The sequence below is a fragment of the Cinclus cinclus genome, chromosome 33 (genome assembly GCF_963662255.1).
Source record: "Cinclus cinclus chromosome 33, bCinCin1.1, whole genome shotgun sequence".
In the NCBI taxonomy this organism is placed as follows: domain Eukaryota; kingdom Metazoa; phylum Chordata; class Aves; order Passeriformes; family Cinclidae; genus Cinclus; species Cinclus cinclus.
Window position 1 is genome coordinate 419,781 of NC_085078.1, and position 19,510 is coordinate 439,290.

A 19,510-nucleotide genomic window follows, 5' to 3' on the forward strand; every position below is an offset into this window, starting at 1 on the left:
CATGCTTTCACAATCCATCCCTGCCCCTTTTAGGCCCATTGGTGTCACAAGGGATCATTAGATTGTTAGCCTGCATTGGGTCACAATGGTTCCTTGCTTCTCTTAACCTCTGTGGTGTCACAATGCATTCCAAGCCCTTTTAGGCCACTAGATGTCACAATGAACCATTTGATTCTTGGCCTTCATGGTGTCATAATGGTTCCTTGGTTCTATACGTCCCCACGCCGTCAAGGTTCATCCGTCGTCCTTTTGCGCCCCCTGGTGTCAAAAGGGATTCTTAGATTGTTAGCCTGCATTGGGTCACAATGGTTCCTTGCTTCTCTTAACCCCTGTGCTGTCACAATGCATCCCATGCCCTTTTAGGCCACTTGATGTCACAATGAATCATTTGATTCTTGGCCTCCATGGTGGCGTACTTGTACCAGGTTTTACTTGGCCCCCATGCTTTCACAATACATCCCTGCCCCTTTTAGGCCCATTGGTGTCAAAAGGGACCATTAGATTGTTAGCCTCCATTGGGTCACAATGGATCCTTGCTTCTCTTAACCTCTGTGGTGTCACAATGCATCCCATGCCCTTTTAGGCCACATGATGTCACAATGAATCATTTGATTCTTGGCCTCCAAGGTGGCATAATAGATCCTTGCTTCTATTGGTCCCCGTGCTGTAACAATCCATCCCTGGCCCTTTTTATGCCCCCTGGTGCCACAAGGGATAATTAGATTGTTAGCCTGCATTGGGTCACAATGGTTCCTTGCTTCTCTTAACCTCTGTGGTGTCACAATGCATTCTAAGCCATTTTAGGCCACTTGGTCTTACAATGAACCATTTGATTCTTGGCCTCCATGGTGTCATAATGGTTCCTTGATTCTATACGTCCCCATGCTGTCAGAGTTCATCTGTGGTCCTTTTGCGCCCCCTGGTGTCAAAAGGGATTCTTAGATTGTTAGCCTGCATTGGGTCACAATGGATCCTTGCTTCTCTTAACCCCTGTGGTGTCACAATGCATTCCATGCCCTTTTAGGCCACTTGATGTCACAATGAATCATTTAAATCTTGGCCTCCATAGTGGCGTAATTGTACCAGGTTTTAATTGGGCCCCATGCTGTCACAATTCTTCCCTGGCACTTTTACGCCCCCTGGTGTCAAATGGGATCCTGGGATTATTAGCCTCCATTGGGTCACAATGGTTCCTTGCTTCTCTTAACCCCTGTGCTGTCACAATGCATCCCATGCCCTTTTAGGCCACTTGATGTCACAATGAATCATTTGATTCTTGGCCTCCATGGTGGCATAATTGTACCAGGTTTTACTTGGGCCCCATGCTTTCACAATTCATCCCTGCCCCTTTTAGGCCCATTGGTGTCACAAAGGATCATTAGATTGTTAGCCTGCATTGGGTCACAATGGTTCCTTGCTTCTCTTAACCTCTGTGGTGTCACAATGCATCCCATGCCCTTTTAGGCCACTTGGTCTTAGAATGAACCATTTGATTCTTGGCCTCCATGGTGTGATAATGGTTCCTTGCTTCTATTGGGCCCCATGCTGTCACAATTCATCCCTGGCCCTTTTACGCCCCCTGGTGTCAAATGGGATGCTGGGATTATTAGCCTCCATTGGGTCACAATGGATCCTTGCTTCTCTTAACCCCTGTGCTGTCACAATGCATCCCATGCCCTTTCAGGCCACATGATGTCACAATGAATCATTTGATTCTTGGCCTCCACGGTGGCATAATAGATCCTTGCTTCTATTGGTCCCCGTGCTGTAACAATCCATCCCTGGCACTTTTAATACCCCCTGGAGCCACAAGGGATCATTAGATTGTTAGCCTGCATTGGGTCACAATGGATCCTTGCTTCTGTTAACCCCTGTGCTGTCACAATGCATCCCATGCCCTTTTAGGCCACTTGATGTCACAATGAATCATTTGATTCTTGGCCTCCATGGTGGCATAATTGTACCAGGATTTACTTGGGCCCCATGCTTTCACAATTCATCCCTGCCCCTTTTAGGCCCATTGGTGTCACAAGGGATCATTAGATTGTTAGCCTGCATTGGGTCACAATGGTTCCTTGCTTCTCTTAACCTCTGTGGTGTCACAATGCATCCCATGCCCTTTTAGGCCACTTGATGTCACAATGAATCATTTGATTCTTGGCCTCCATGGTGTCATAATGGTTCCTTGTTTCTATTGGGCCCCATGCTGTCACAATTGACCCCTGTACCTTTTACGCCCCCTGGTGTCATATGGGATCCTGGGATTATTAGCCTCCATTTGGTCACAATGGATCCTTGCTTCTCTTAACCCCTGTGGTGTCACAATGCATCCCATGCCCTTTCAGGCCACTTGATGTCACAATGAATCATTTGATTCTTGGCCTCCACGGTGGCATAATAGATCCTTGCTTCTATTGGTCCCCGTGCTGTAACAATCCATCCCTGGCCCTTTTTATACACCCTGGTGCCAAAAGGGATCATTAGATTGTTAGCCTGCATTGGGTCACAATGGTTCCTTGCTTCTCTTAACCTCTGTGGTGTCACAATGCTTTCCAAGCCCTTTTAGGCCACTTGATGTCACAATGAATCATTTGATTCTTGGCCTTAATGGTGTCATAATGGTTCCTTGCTTCTATAGGTCCCCACGCTGTCAAGGTTCATCCGTGGTCCTTTTGCGCCCCTTAGTGTCAAAAGGGAATCTTAGATTGTTAGCCTGCATTGGGTCACAATGGTTCCTTGCTTCTCTTAACCCCTGTGGTGTCACAATGCATCCCATGCACTTTTAGGCCACTTGGTCTTAGAATGAACCATTTGATTCTTGGCCTCCATGGTGTGATAATGTTTCCTTGTTTCTATTGGGCCCCATGCTGTCACAATTCATCCCTGGCCCTTTTACGCCCCCTGGTGTCAAATGGGATGCTGGGATTATTAGCCTCCATTGGGTCACAATGGATCCTTGCTTCTCTTAACCCCTGTGCTGTCACAATGCATCCCATGCCCTTTTAGGCCACTTGATGTCAGAATGAATCATTTGATTCTTGGCCTCCATGGTGGCGTAATTGTACCAGGTTTTACTTGGGCCCCATGCTTTCACAATACATCCCTGCCCCTTTTAGGTCCATTGGTGTCAAAAGGGATCATTAGATTGTTAGCCTGCATTGGGTCACAATGGATCCTTGCTTCTCTAAACCTCTGTGCTGTCACAATGCATCCCATGCCCTTTTAGGCCACATGATGTCACAATGAATCATTTGATTCGTGGCCTCCATGGTGGCATAATAGATCCTTGCTTCTATTGGTACCCGTGCTGTAACAATCCATCCCTGGCCCTTTTTATGCCCCCTGGTGCCACAAGGGATCATTAGATTGTTAGCCTGCATTGGGTCACAATGGTTCCTTGCTTCTCTTAACCCCTGTGGTGTCACAATGCATCCCATGCCCTTTTAGGCCACATGATGTCACAATGAATCATTTGATTCTTGGCCTCCATGGTGTCATAATGGTTCCTTGTTTCTATTGGGCCCCATGCTGTCACAATTCATCCCTGGCCCTTTTACGCCCCCTGGTGTCAAATGGGATCCTGGGATTATTAGCCTCCATTGGGTCACAATGGATCCTTGCTTCTCTTAACCCCTGTGCTGTCACAATGCATCCCATGCCCTTTTAGGCCACTTGATGTCACAATGAATCATTTGATTCTTGGCCTCCACGGTGGCATAATAGATCCTTGCTTCTATTGGTCCCCGTGCTGTAACAATCCATCCCTGGCCCTATTTATACCCCCGGTGCCACAAGCGATCATTAGATTGTTAGCCTGCATTGGGTCACAATGGTTCCTTGCTTCTCTTAACCTCTGTGGTGTCACAATGCATTCCAAGCCCTTTTAGGCCACTTGGTCTTACAATGAACCATTTGATTCTTGGCCTTCATGGTGTCATAATGGTTCCTTGCTTCTACAGGTCCCCATGCTGTCAGAGTTCATCCGTGGTCCTTTTGCGCCCCCTGGTGTCAAAAGGGATTCTTAGATTCTTAGATTGTTAGCCTGCATTGGGTCACAATGGATCCTTGCTTCTCTTAACCCCTGTGCTGTCACAATGCATCCCATGCCCTTTTAGGCCACTTGATGTCACAATGAATCATTTAAATCTTGGCCTCAATGGTGGCGTAATTGTACCAGGTTTTACTTGGGCCCCATGCTTTCACAATACATCCCTGCCCCTTTTAGGCCCATTGGTGTCAAAAGGGATCATTAGATTGTTAGCCTCCATTGGGTCACAATGGATCCTTGCTTCTCTTAACCCCTGTGCTGTCACAATGCATCCCATGCCCTTTTAGGCCACATGACGTCACAATGAATCATTTGATTCTTGGCCTCCACGGTGGCATAATAGATCCTTGCTTCTATTGGTCCCCGTGCTGTAACAATCCATCCCTGGCCCTTTTTATACCCCCTGGTGCCACAAGGGATCATTAGATTGTTAGCCTGCATTGGGTCACAATGGATCCTTGCTTCTCTTAACCTCTGTGGTGTCACAATGCATCCCATGCCCTTTTAGGCCACTTGATGTCACAATGAATCATTTGATTCTTGGCCTCCATGGTGTCATAATGGTTCCTTGTTTCTATTGGGCCCCATGCTGTCACAATTCATCCCTGGCCCTTTTACGCCCCCTGGTGTCAAATGGGATCCTGGGATTATTAGCCTGCATTGGGTCACAATGGATCCTTGCTTCTCTTAACCCCTGTGGTGTCACAATGCATCCCATGCCCTTTTAGGCCACTTGATGTCACAATGAATCATTTGATTCTTGGCCTCCACGGTGGCATAATAGATCCTTGCTTCTATTGGTCCCCGTGCTGTAACAATCCATCCCTGGCCCTTTTTATACCCCCTGGTGCCAAAAGGGATCATTAGATTGTTAGCCTGCATTGGGTCACAATGGATCCTTGCTTCTCTTAACCTCTGTGGTGTCACAATTCTTTCCAAGCCCTTTTAGGCCACTTGATGTCACAATGAACCATTTGATTCTTGGCCTTCATGGTGACATAATGGTTCCTTGCTTCTATAGGTCCCCACGCTGTCAAGGTTCATCATTGGTCCTTTTGCGCCCCCTGGTGTCAAAAGGGATTCTTAGATTCTTAGATTGTTAGCCTGCATTGGGTCACAATGGATCCTTGCTTCTCTTAACCCCTGTGCTGTCACAATGCATCCCATGCCCTTTTAGGCCACTTGATGTCACAATGAATCATTTAAATCTTGGCCTCAATGGTGGCGTAATTGTACCAGGTTTTACTTGGGCCCCATGCTTTCACAATACATCCCTGCCCCTTTTAGGCCCATTGGTGTCAAAAGGGATCATTAGATTGTTAGCCTCCATTGGGTCACAATGGATCCTTGCTTCTGTTAACCCCTGTGGTGTCACAATGCATCCCATGCCCTTTTAGGCCACATGACGTCACAATGAATCATTTGATTCTTGGCCTCCACGGTGGCATAATAGATCCTTGCTTCTATTGGTCCCCGTGCTGTAACAATCCATCCCTGGCCCTTTTTATACCCCCTGGTGCCACAAGGGATCATTAGATTGTTAGCCTGCATTGGGTCACAATGGTTCCTTGCTTCTCTTAACCTCTGTGGTGTCACAATGCATCCCATGCCCTTTTAGGCCACTTGATGTCACAATGAATCATTTGATTCTTGGCCTCCATGGTGTCATAATGGTTCCTTGTTTCTATTGGGCCCCATGCTGTCACAATTCATCCCTGGCCCTTTTACGCCCCCTGGTGTCAAATGGGATCCTGGGATTATTCGCCTGCATTGGGTCACAATGGATCCTTGCTTCTCTTAACCCCTGTGGTGTCACAATGCATCCCATGCCCTTTTAGGCCACTTGATGTCACAATGAACCATTTGATTCTTGGCCTTCATGGTGTCATAATGGTTCCTTGCTTCTATAGGACCCCACGCTGTCAAGGTTCATCCGTGGTCCTTTTGCGCCCCCTGGTGTCAAAAGGTATTCTTAGATTCTTAGATTGTTAGCCTGCATTGGGTCACAATGGATCCTTGCTTCTCTTAACCCCTGTGATGTCACAATGCATCCCATGCCCTTTTAGGCCACTTGATGTCACAATGAATCATTTGATTCTTGGCCTCCATGGTGGTGTAATTGTACCAGGTTTTACTTGGGCCCCATGCTTTCACAATACATCCCTGCCCTTTTAGGCCCATTGGTGTAAACAAGGGATCATTAGATTGTTAGCCTGCATAGGGTCACAATGGTTCCTTGCTTCTCTTAACCTCTGTGGTGTCACAATGCATTCCAAGCCCTTTTAGGGCACTTGGTCTTACAATGAACCATTTGATTCTTGGCCTCCATGGTGTCATAATGGTTCCTTGCTTCTATAGGACCCCATGCTGTCAGAGTTCATCCGTGGTCCTTTTTCGCCCCCTGGTGTCAAATGGGATTCTTAGATTGTTAGCCTGCATTGGGTCACAATGGATCCTTGCTTCTCTTAACCCCTGTGGTGTCACAATGCATCCCATGCCCTTTTAGGCCACTTGATGTCACAATGAATCATTTGATTCTTGGCCTCCATGGTGGCATAATTGTACCAGGTTTTACTTGGGCCCCATGCTTTCACAATTCATCCCTGCCCCTTTTAGGCCCATTGGTGTCACAAGGGATCATTAGATTGTTAGCCTGCATTGGGTCACAATGGTTCCTTGCTTCTCTTAACCTCTGTAGTGTCAAAATGCATCCCATGCCCTTTTAGGCCACTTGATGTCACAATGAATCATTTGATTCTTGGCCTCCATGGTGACATAAAGGTTCCTTGCTTCTATAGGTCCCCATGCTGTCAGAGTCCATCCGAGGTCCTTTTGCGCCCCCTGGTGTCAAAAGGGATTCTTAGATTGTTAGCCTGCATTGGGTCACAATGGATCCTGGCTTCTCTTAACCCCTGTGCTGTCACAATGCAACCCATGCCCTTTTAGGCCACTTGATGTCACAATGAATCATTTGATTCTTGGCCTCCACGGTGGCATAATAGATCCTTGCTTCTATTGGTCCCCGTGCTGTAACAATTCATCCCTGGCCCTTTTTATACCCCCTGGTGCCACAAGGGATCATTAGATTGTTAGCCTGCATTGGGTCACAATGGTTCCTTGCTTCTCTTAACCTCTGTGCTGTCACAATGCATCCCATACCCTTTTAGGCCACTTGATGTCACAATGAATCATTTGATTCTTGGCCTCCATGGTGGCATAATAGGTCCTTGCTTCTATTGGTCCCCGTGCTGTAACAATCCATCCCTGGCCCTTTTTATGTCCCTGGTGCCACAAGGGATCATTAGATTGTTAGCCTGCATTGGGTCACAATGGTTCCTTGCTTCTCTTAACCTCTGTGGTGTCACAATGCATTCCAAGCCCTTTTAGGCCACTTGATCTTACAATGAACCATTTGATTCTTGGCCTCCATGGTGTCATAATGGTTCCTTGCTTCTATAGGACCCCATGCTGTCAGAGTTCATCCGTGGTCCTTTTGCGCCCCCTGGTGTCCAATGGGATTCTTAGATTGTTAGCCTGCATTGGGTCACAATGGATCCTTGCTTCTCTTAACCCCTGTGCTGTCACAATGCATCCCATGCCCTTTTAGGCCACTTGATGTCACAATGAATCATTTAAATCTTGGCCTCAATGGTGGCGTAATTGTACCAGGTTTTACTTGGGCCCCATGCTTTCACAATACATCCCTGCCCCTTTTAGGCCCATTGGTGTCAAAAGGGATCATTAGATTGTTAGCCTCCATTGGGTCACAATGGATCCTTGCTTCTCTTAACCCCTGTGCTGTCACAATGCATCCCATGCCCTTTTAGGCCACATGACGTCACAATGAATCATTTGATTCTTGGCCTCCACGGTGGCATAATAGATCCTTGCTTCTATTGGTCCCCGTGCTGTAACAATCCATCCCTGGCCCTTTTTATACCCCCTGGTGCCACAAGGGATCATTAGATTGTTAGCCTGCATTGGGTCACAATGGATCCTTGCTTCTCTTAACCTCTGTGGTGTCACAATGCATCCCATGCCCTTTTAGGCCACTTGATGTCACAATGAATCATTTGATTCTTGGCCTCCATGGTGTCATAATGGTTCCTTGTTTCTATTGGGCCCCATGCTGTCACAATTCATCCCTGGCCCTTTTACGCCCCCTGGTGTCAAATGGGATCCTGGGATTATTAGCCTGCATTGGGTCACAATGGATCCTTGCTTCTCTTAACCCCTGTGGTGTCACAATGCATCCCATGCCCTTTTAGGCCACTTGATGTCACAATGAACCATTTGATTCTTGGCCTTCATGGTGTCATAATGGTTCCTTGCTTCTATAGGACCCCACGCTGTCAAGGTTCATCCGTGGTCCTTTTGCGCCCCCTGGTGTCAAAAGGTATTCTTAGATTCTTAGATTGTTAGCCTGCATTGGGTCACAATGGATCCTTGCTTCTCTTAACCCCTGTGATGTCACAATGCATCCCATGCCCTTTTAGGCCACTTGATGTCACAATGAATCATTTGATTCTTGGCCTCCATGGTGGTGTAATTGTACCAGGTTTTACTTGGGCCCCATGCTTTCACAATACATCCCTGCCCTTTTAGGCCCATTGGTGTAAACAAGGGATCATTAGATTGTTAGCCTGCATAGGGTCACAATGGTTCCTTGCTTCTCTTAACCTCTGTGGTGTCACAATGCATTCCAAGCCCTTTTAGGGCACTTGGTCTTACAATGAACCATTTGATTCTTGGCCTCCATGGTGTCATAATGGTTCCTTGCTTCTATAGGACCCCATGCTGTCAGAGTTCATCCGTGGTCCTTTTTCGCCCCCTGGTGTCAAATGGGATTCTTAGATTGTTAGCCTGCATTGGGTCACAATGGATCCTTGCTTCTCTTAACCCCTGTGGTGTCACAATGCATCCCATACCCTTTTAGGCCACTTGATGTCACAATGAATCATTTGATTCTTGGCCTCCATGGTGGCATAATTGTACCAGGTTTTACTTGGGCCCCATGCTTTCACAATTCATCCCTGCCCCTTTTAGGCCCATTGGTGTCACAAGGGATCATTAGATTGTTAGCCTGCATTGGGTCACAATGGTTCCTTGCTACTCTTAACCTCTGTGGTGTCAAAATGCATCCCATGCCCTTTTAGGCCACTTGATGTCACAATGAATCATTTGATTCTTGGCCTCCATGGTGACATAAAGGTTCCTTGCTTCTATAGGTCCCCATGCTGTCAGAGTCCATCCGTGGTCCTTTTGCGCCCCCTGGTGTCAAAAGGGATTCTTAGATTGTTAGCCTGCATTGGGTCACAATGGATCCTGGCTTCTCTTAACCCCTGTGCTGTCACAATGCAACCCATGCCCTTTTAGGCCACTTGATGTCACAATGAATCATTTGATTCTTGGCCTCCACGGTGGCATAATAGATCCTTGCTTCTATTGGTCCCCGTGCTGTAACAATTCATCCCTGGCCCTTTTTATACACCCTGGTGCCACAAGGGATCATTAGATTGTTAGCCTGCATTGGGTCACAATGGTTCCTTGCTTCTCTTAACCTCTGTGCTGTCACAATGCATCCCATACCCTTTTAGGCCACTTGATGTCACAATGAATCATTTGATTCTTGGCCTCCATGGTGGCATAATAGGTCCTTGCTTCTATTGGTCCCCGTGCTGTAACAATCCATCCCTGGCCCTTTTTATGTCCCTGGTGCCACAAGGGATCATTAGATTGTTAGCCTGCATTGGGTCACAATGGTTCCTTGCTTCTCTTAACCTCTGTGGTGTCACAATGCATTCCAAGCCCTTTTAGGCCACTTGATCTTACAATGAACCATTTGATTCTTGGCCTCCATGGTGTCATAATGGTTCCTTGCTTCTATAGGACCCCATGCTGTCAGAGTTCATCCGTGGTCCTTTTGCGCCCCCTGGTGTCCAATGGGATTCTTAGATTGTTAGCCTGCATTGGGTCACAATGGATCCTTGCTTCTCTTAACCCCTGTGCTGTCACAATGCATCCCATGCCCTTTTAGGCCACTTGATGTCACAATGAATCATTTAAATCTTGGCCTCAATGGTGGCGTAATTGTACCAGGTTTTACTTGGGCCCCATGCTTTCACAATACATCCCTGCCCCTTTTAGGCCCATTGGTGTCAAAAGGGATCATTAGATTGTTAGCCTCCATTGGGTCACAATGGATCCTTGCTTCTCTTAACCCCTGTGCTGTCACAATGCATCCCATGCCCTTTTAGGCCACATGACGTCACAATGAATCATTTGATTCTTGGCCTCCACGGTGGCATAATAGATCCTTGCTTCTATTGGTCCCCGTGCTGTAACAATCCATCCCTGGCCCTTTTTATACCCCCTGGTGCCACAAGGGATCATTAGATTGTTAGCCTGCATTGGGTCACAATGGATCCTTGCTTCTCTTAACCTCTGTGGTGTCACAATGCATCCCATGCCCTTTTAGGCCACTTGATGTCACAATGAATCATTTGATTCTTGGCCTCCATGGTGTCATAATGGTTCCTTGTTTCTATTGGGCCCCATGCTGTCACAATTCATCCCTGGCCCTTTTACGCCCCCTGGTGTCAAATGGGATCCTGGGATTATTAGCCTGCATTGGGTCACAATGGATCCTTGCTTCTCTTAACCCCTGTGGTGTCACAATGCATCCCATGCCCTTTTAGGCCACTTGATGTCACAATGAATCATTTGATTCTTGGCCTCCCCGGTGGCATAATAGATCCTTGCTTCTATTGGTCCCCGTGCTGTAACAATCCATCCCTGGCCCTTTTTATACCCCCTGGTGCCAAAAGGGATCATTAGATTGTTAGCCTGCATTGGGTCACAATGGATCCTTGCTTCTCTTAACCTCTGTGGTGTCACAATTCTTTCCAAGCCCTTTTAGGCCACTTGATGTCACAATGAACCATTTGATTCTTGGCCTTCATGGTGACATAATGGTTCCTTGCTTCTATAGGTCCCCACGCTGTCAAGGTTCATCATTGGTCCTTTTGCGCCCCCTGGTGTCAAAAGGGATTCTTAGATTCTTAGATTGTTAGCCTGCATTGGGTCACAATGGATCCTTGCTTCTCTTAACCCCTGTGCTGTCACAATGCATCCCATGCCCTTTTAGGCCACTTGATGTCACAATGAATCATTTAAATCTTGGCCGCAATGGTGGCGTAATTGTACCAGGATTTACTTGGGCCCCATGCTTTCACAATACATCCCTGCCCCTTTTAGGCCCATTGGTGTCAAAAGGGATCATTAGATTGTTAGCCTCCATTGGGTCACAATGGATCCTTGCTTCTCTTAACCCCTGTGGTGTCACAATGCATCCCATGCCCTTTTAGGCCACATGACGTCACAATGAATCATTTGATTCTTGGCCTCCACGGTGGCATAATAGATCCTTGCTTCTATAGGTCCCCGTGCTGTAACAATCCATCCCTGGCCCTTTTTATACCCCCTGGTGCCACAAGGGATCATTAGATTGTTAGCCTGCATTGGGTCACAATGGTTCCTTGCTTCTCTTAAGCTCTGTGGTGTCACAATGCATCCCATGCCCTTTTAGGCCACTTGATGTCACAATGAATCATTTGATTCTTGGCCTCCATGGTGTCATAATGGTTCCTTGTTTCTATTGGGCCCCATGCTGTCACAATTCATCCCTGGCCCTTTTACGCCCCCTGGTGTCAAATGGGATCCTGGGATTATTCGCCTGCATTGGGTCACAATGGATCCTTGCTTCTCTTAACCCCTGTGCTGTCACAATGCATCCCATGCCCTTTTTGGCCACTTGATGTCACAATGAATCATTTGATTCTTGGCCTCCATGGTGGCATAATTGTACCTGGTTTTACTTGTGCTCCATGCTTTCACAATTCATCCCTGCCCCTTTTAGGCCCATTGGTGTCACAAGGGATCATTAGATTGTTAGCCTGCATTGGGTCACAATGGTTCCTTGCTTCTCTTAACCTCTGTGGTGTCACAATGCATTCCAAGCCCTTTTAGGCCACTTGATGTCACAATGAATCATTTGATTCTTGGCCTCCACGGTGGCATAATAGATCCTTGCTTCTATTGGTCCCCGTGCTGTAACAATCCATCCCTGGCCCTTTTTATACCCCCTGGTGCCACAAGGGATCATAAGATTGTTAGCATGCCTTGGGTCACAATGTTTCCTTGCTTCTCTTAACCCCTGTGGTGTCACAATGCATTCCAAGCCCTTTTAGGCCACTTGATGTCACAATGAACCATTTGATTCTTGGCCTTCATGTTGTCGTAATGGTTCCTTGCTTCTATAGGTCCCCATGCTGTCAGAGTTCATCCGTGGTCCATTTGCGCCCCCTGGTGTCAAAAGGGATTCTTAGATTGTTAGCCTGCATTGGGTCCCAATGATTCCTTGCTTCTCTTAACCCCTGTGGTGTCACAATGCATCCCATGCCCTTTTAGGCCACTTGATGTCACAAGGAATCATTTGATTCTTGGCCTCCATGGTGGCATAATTGTACCAGGTTTTACTTGGGCCCCATGCTTTCACAATTCATCCCTGCCCCTTTTAGGCCCATTGGTGTCACAATGGATCATTAGATTGTTAGCCTGCATTGGGTCACAATGGTTCCTTGCTTCTCTTAACCTCTGTGGTGTCACAATGCATCCCATGCCCTTTTAGGCCACTTGATGCCACAATGAATCTTTTGATTCTTGGCCTCCATGGTGTCATAATGGTTCCTTGTTTCTATTGGGCCCCATGCTGGCACAATTCATCCCTGGCCCTTTTAGGCCCATTGGTGTCACAAGGGATCATTAGATTGTTAGCCTGCATTGGGTCACAATGGTTCCTTGCTTCTCTTAACCCCTGTGCTGTCACAATGCATCCCATGCCCTTTTAGGCCACATGATGTCACAATGAATCATTTGATTCTTGGCCTCCACGGTGGCATAATAGATCCTTGCTTCTATTGCTCCCCGTGCTGTAACAATCCATCCCTGGCCGTTTTTATACCCCCTGGCGCCACAAGGGATCATTAGATTGATAGCATGCATTGGGTCACAATGGTTCCTTGCTTCTCTTAAGCTCTGTGGTGTCACAATGCATTCCAAGCCCTTTTAGGCCACATGATGTCACAATGAATCATTTGATTCTTGGCCTCCATGGGGGCGTAATTGTACCAGGTATTAATTGGGCCCCATGCTGTCACAATACATCCGTGCCACTTTTAGGCCCATTGGTGTCCAAAGGGATCATTAGATTGTTAGCCTCCTTTGGGTCACAATGGATCCTTGCTTCTGTTAACCCCTGTGCTGTCACAATGCATCCCATGCCCTTTTAGGCCACTTGATGTCACAATGAATCATTTGATTCTTGGCCTCCATGGTGGCATAATTGTACCAGGATTTACTTGGGCCCCATGCTTTCACAATTCATCCCTGCCCCTTTTAGGCCCATTGGTGTCACAAGGGATCATTAGATTGTTAGCCTGCATTGGGTCACAATGGTTCCTTGCTTCTCTTAACCTCTGTGGTGTCACAATGCATCCCATGCCCTTTTAGGCCACTTGATGTCACAATGAATCATTTGATTCTTGGCCTCCATGGTGTCATAATGGTTCCTTGTTTCTATTGGGCCCCATGCTGTCACAATTGACCCCTGTACCTTTTACGCCCCCTGGTGTCATATGGGATCCTGGGATTATTAGCCTCCATTTGGTCACAATGGATCCTTGCTTCTCTTAACCCCTGTGGTGTCACAATGCATCCCATGCCCTTTCAGGCCACTTGATGTCACAATGAATCATTTGATTCTTGGCCTCCACGGTGGCATAATAGATCCTTGCTTCTATTGGTCCCCGTGCTGTAACAATCCATCCCTGGCCCTTTTTATACACCCTGGTGCCAAAAGGGATCATTAGATTGTTAGCCTGCATTGGGTCACAATGGTTCTTTGCTTCTCTTAACCTCTGTGGTGTCACAATGCTTTCCAAGCCCTTTTAGGCCACTTGATGTCACAATGAATCATTTGATTCTTGGCCTTAATGGTGTCATAATGGTTCCTTGCTTCTATAGGTCCCCACGCTGTCAAGGTTCATCCGTGGTCCTTTTGCGCCCCTTAGTGTCAAAAGGGAATCTTAGATTGTTAGCCTGCATTGGGTCACAATGGTTCCTTGCTTCTCTTAACCCCTGTGGTGTCACAATGCATCCCATGCACTTTTAGGCCACTTGGTCTTAGAATGAACCATTTGATTCTTGGCCTCCATGGTGTGATAATGTTTCCTTGTTTCTATTGGGCCCCATGCTGTCACAATTCATCCCTGGCCCTTTTACGCCCCCTGGTGTCAAATGGGATGCTGGGATTATTAGCCTCCATTGGGTCACAATGGATCCTTGCTTCTCTTAACCCCTGTGCTGTCACAATGCATCCCATGCCCTTTTAGGCCACTTGATGTCAGAATGAATCATTTGATTCTTGGCCTCCATGGTGGCGTAATTGTACCAGGTTTTACTTGGGCCCCATGCTTTCACAATACATCCCTGCCCCTTTTAGGTCCATTGGTGTCAAAAGGGATCATTAGATTGTTAGCCTGCATTGGGTCACAATGGATCCTTGCTTCTCTTAACCTCTGTGCTGTCACAATGCATCCCATGCCCTTTTAGGCCACATGATGTCACAATGAATCATTTGATTCTTGGCCTCCATGGTGGCATAATAGATCCTTGCTTCTATTGGTACCCGTGCTGTAACAATCCATCCCTGGCCCTTTTTATGCCCCCTGGTGCCACAAGGGATCATTAGATTGTTAGCCTGCATTGGGTCACAATGGTTCCTTGCTTCTCTTAACCCCTGTGGTGTCACAATGCATCCCATGCCCTTTTAGGCCACATGATGTCACAATGAATCATTTGATTCTTGGCCTCCATGGTGTCATAATGGTTCCTTGTTTCTATTGGGCCCCATGCTGTCACAATTCATCCCTGGCCCTTTTACGCCCCCTGGTGTCAAATGGGATCCTGGGATTATTAGCCTCCATTGGGTCACAATGGATCCTTGCTTCTCTTAACCCCTGTGCTGTCACAATGCATCCCATGCCCTTTTAGGCCACTTGATGTCACAATGAATCATTTGATTCTTGGCCTCCACGGTGGCATAATAGATCCTTGCTTCTATTGGTCCCCGTGCTGTAACAATCCATCCCTGGCCCTATTTATACCCCCGGTGCCACAAGCGATCATTAGATTGTTAGCCTGCATAGGGTCACAATGGTTCCTTGCTTCTCTTAACCTCTGTGGTGTCACAATGCATTCCAAGCCCTTTTAGGCCACTTGGTCTTACAATGAACCATTTGATTCTTGGCCTTCATGGTGTCATAATGGTTCCTTGCTTCTACAGGTCCCCATGCTGTCAGAGTTCATCCGTGGTCCTTTTGCGCCCCCTGGTGTCAAAAGGGATTCTTAGATTCTTAGATTGTTAGCCTGCATTGGGTCACAATGGATCCTTGCTTCTCTTAACCCCTGTGCTGTCACAATGCATCCCATGCCCTTTTAGGCCACTTGATGTCACAATGAATCATTTAAATCTTGGCCTCAATGGTGGCGTAATTGTACCAGGTTTTACTTGGGCCCCATGCTTTCACAATACATCCCTGCCCCTTTTAGGCCCATTGGTGTCAAAAGGGATCATTAGATTGTTAGCCTCCATTGGGTCACAATGGATCCTTGCTTCTCTTAACCCCTGTGCTGTCACAATGCATCCCATGCCCTTTTAGGCCACATGACGTCACAATGAATCATTTGATTCTTGGCCTCCACGGTGGCATAATAGATCCTTGCTTCTATTGGTCCCCGTGCTGTAACAATCCATCCCTGGCCCTTTTTATACCCCCTGGTGCCACAAGGGATCATTAGATTGTTAGCCTGCATTGGGTCACAATGGATCCTTGCTTCTCTTAACCTCTGTGGTGTCACAATGCATCCCATGCCCTTTTAGGCCACTTGATGTCACAATGAATCATTTGATTCTTGGCCTCCATGGTGTCATAATGGTTCCTTGTTTCTATTGGGCCCCATGCTGTCACAATTCATCCCTGGCCCTTTTACGCCCCCTGGTGTCAAATGGGATCCTGGGATTATTAGCCTGCATTGGGTCACAATGGATCCTTGCTTCTCTTAACCCCTGTGGTGTCACAATGCATCCCATGCCCTTTTAGGCCACTTGATGTCACAATGAATCATTTGATTCTTGGCCTCCACGGTGGCATAATAGATCCTTGCTTCTATTGGTCCCCGTGCTGTAACAATCCATCCCTGGCCCTTTTTATACCCCCTGGTGCCAAAAGGGATCATTAGATTGTTAGCCTGCATTGGGTCACAATGGATCCTTGCTTCTCTTAACCTCTGTGGTGTCACAATTCTTTCCAAGCCCTTTTAGGCCACTTGATGTCACAATGAACCATTTGATTCTTGGCCTTCATGGTGACATAATGGTTCCTTGCTTCTATAGGTCCCCACGCTGTCAAGGTTCATCATTGGTCCTTTTGCGCCCCCTGGTGTCAAAAGGGATTCTTAGATTCTTAGATTGTTAGCCTGCATTGGGTCACAATGGATCCTTGCTTCTCTTAACCCCTGTGCTGTCACAATGCATCCCATGCCCTTTTAGGCCACTTGATGTCACAATGAATCATTTAAATCTTGGCCTCAATGGTGGCGTAATTGTACCAGGTTTTACTTGGGCCCCATGCTTTCACAATACATCCCTGCCCCTTTTAGGCCCATTGGTGTCAAAAGGGATCATTAGATTGTTAGCCTCCATTGGGTCACAATGGATCCTTGCTTCTGTTAACCCCTGTGGTGTCACAATGCATCCCATGCCCTTTTAGGCCACATGACGTCACAATGAATCATTTGATTCTTGGCCTCCACGGTGGCATAATAGATCCTTGCTTCTATTGGTCCCCGTGCTGTAACAATCCATCCCTGGCCCTTTTTATACCCCCTGGTGCCACAAGGGATCATTAGATTGTTAGCCTGCATTGGGTCACAATGGTTCCTTGCTTCTCTTAACCTCTGTGGTGTCACAATGCATCCCATGCCCTTTTAGGCCACTTGATGTCACAATGAATCATTTGGTTCTTGGCCTCCATGGTGTCATAATGGTTCCTTGTTTCTATTGGGCCCCATGCTGTCACAATTCATCCCTGGCCCTTTTACGCCCCCTGGTGTCAAATGGGATCCTGGGATTATTCGCCTGCATTGGGTCACAATGGATCCTTGCTTCTCTTAACCCCTGTGGTGTCACAATGCATCCCATGCCCTTTTAGGCCACTTGATGTCACAATGAACCATTTGATTCTTGGCCTTCATGGTGTCATAATGGTTCCTTGCTTCTATAGGACCCCACGCTGTCAAGGTTCATCCGTGGTCCTTTTGCGCCCCCTGGTGTCAAAAGGTATTCTTAGATTCTTAGATTGTTAGCCTGCATTGGGTCACAATGGATCCTTGCTTCTCTTAACCCCTGTGATGTCACAATGCATCCCATGCCCTTTTAGGCCACTTGATGTCACAATGAATCATTTGATTCTTGGCCTCCATGGTGGTGTAATTGTACCAGGTTTTACTTGGGCCCCATGCTTTCACAATACATCCCTGCCCCTTTTAGGCCCATTGGTGTAAACAAGGGATCATTAGATTGTTAGCCTGCATAGGGTCACAATGGTTCCTTGCTTCTCTTAACCTCTGTGGTGTCACAATGCATTCCAAGCCCTTTTAGGGCACTTGGTCTTACAATGAACCATTTGATTCTTGGCCTCCATGGTGTCATAATGGTTCCTTGCTTCTATAGGACCCCATGCTGTCAGAGTTCATCCGTGGTCCTTTTTCGCCCCCTGGTGTCAAATGGGATTCTTAGATTGTTAGCCTGCATTGGGTCACAATGGATCCTTGCTTCTCTTAACCCCTGTGGTGTCACAATGCATCCCATACCCTTTTAGGCCACTTGATGTCACAATGAATCATTTGATTCTTGGCCTCCATGGTGGCATAATTGTACCAGGTTTTACTTGGGCCCCATGCTTTCACAATTCATCCCTGCCCCTTTTAGGCCCATTGGTGTCACAAGGGATCATTAGATTGTTAGCCTGCATTGGGTCACAATGGTTCCTTGCTTCTCTTAACCTCTGTAGTGTCAAAATGCATCCCATGCCCTTTTAGGCCACTTGATGTCACAATGAATCATTTGATTCTTGGCCTCCATGGTGACATAAAGGTTCCTTGCTTCTATAGGTCCCCATGCTGTCAGAGTCCATCCGAGGTCCTTTTGCGCCCCCTGGTGTCAAAAGGGATTCTTAGATTGTTAGCCTGCATTGGGTCACAATGGATCCTGGCTTCTCTTAACCCCTGTGCTGTCACAATGCAACCCATGCCCTTTTAGGCCACTTGATGTCACAATGAATCATTTGATTCTTGGCCTCCACGGTGGCATAATAGATCCTTGCTTCTATTGGTCCCCGTGCTGTAACAATTCATCCCTGGCCCTTTTTATACCCCCTGGTGCCACAAGGGATCATTAGATTGTTAGCCTGCATTGGGTCACAATGGTTCCTTGCTTCTCTTAACCTCTGTGCTGTCACAATGCATCCCATACCCTTTTAGGCCACTTGATGTCACAATGAATCATTTGATTCTTGGCCTCCATGGTGGCATAATAGGTCCTTGCTTCTATTGGTCCCCGTGCTGTAACAATCCATCCCTGGCCCTTTTTATGTCCCTGGTGCCACAAGGGATCATTAGATTGTTAGCCTGCATTGGGTCACAATGGTTCCTTGCTTCTCTTAACCTCTGTGGTGTCACAATGCATTCCAAGCCCTTTTAGGCCACTTGATCTTACAATGAACCATTTGATTCTTGGCCTCCATGGTGTCATAATGGTTCCTTGCTTCTATAGGACCCCATGCTGTCAGAGTTCATCCGTGGTCCTTTTGCGCCCCCTGGTGTCCAATGGGATTCTTAGATTGTTAGCCTGCATTGGGTCACAATGGATCCTTGCTTCTCTTAACCCCTGTGCTGTCACAATGCATCCCATGCCCTTTTAGGCCACTTGATGTCACAATGAATCATTTAAATCTTGGCCTCAATGGTGGCGTAATTGTACCAGGTTTTACTTGGGCCCCATGCTTTCACAATACATCCCTGCCCCTTTTAGGCCCATTGGTGTCAAAAGGGATCATTAGATTGTTAGCCTCCATTGGGTCACAATGGATCCTTGCTTCTCTTAACCCCTGTGCTGTCACAATGCATCCCATGCCCTTTTAGGCCACATGACGTCACAATGAATCATTTGATTCTTGGCCTCCACGGTGGCATAATAGATCCTTGCTTCTATTGGTCCCCGTGCTGTAACAATCCATCCCTGGCCCTTTTTATACCCCCTGGTGCCACAAGGGATCATTAGAT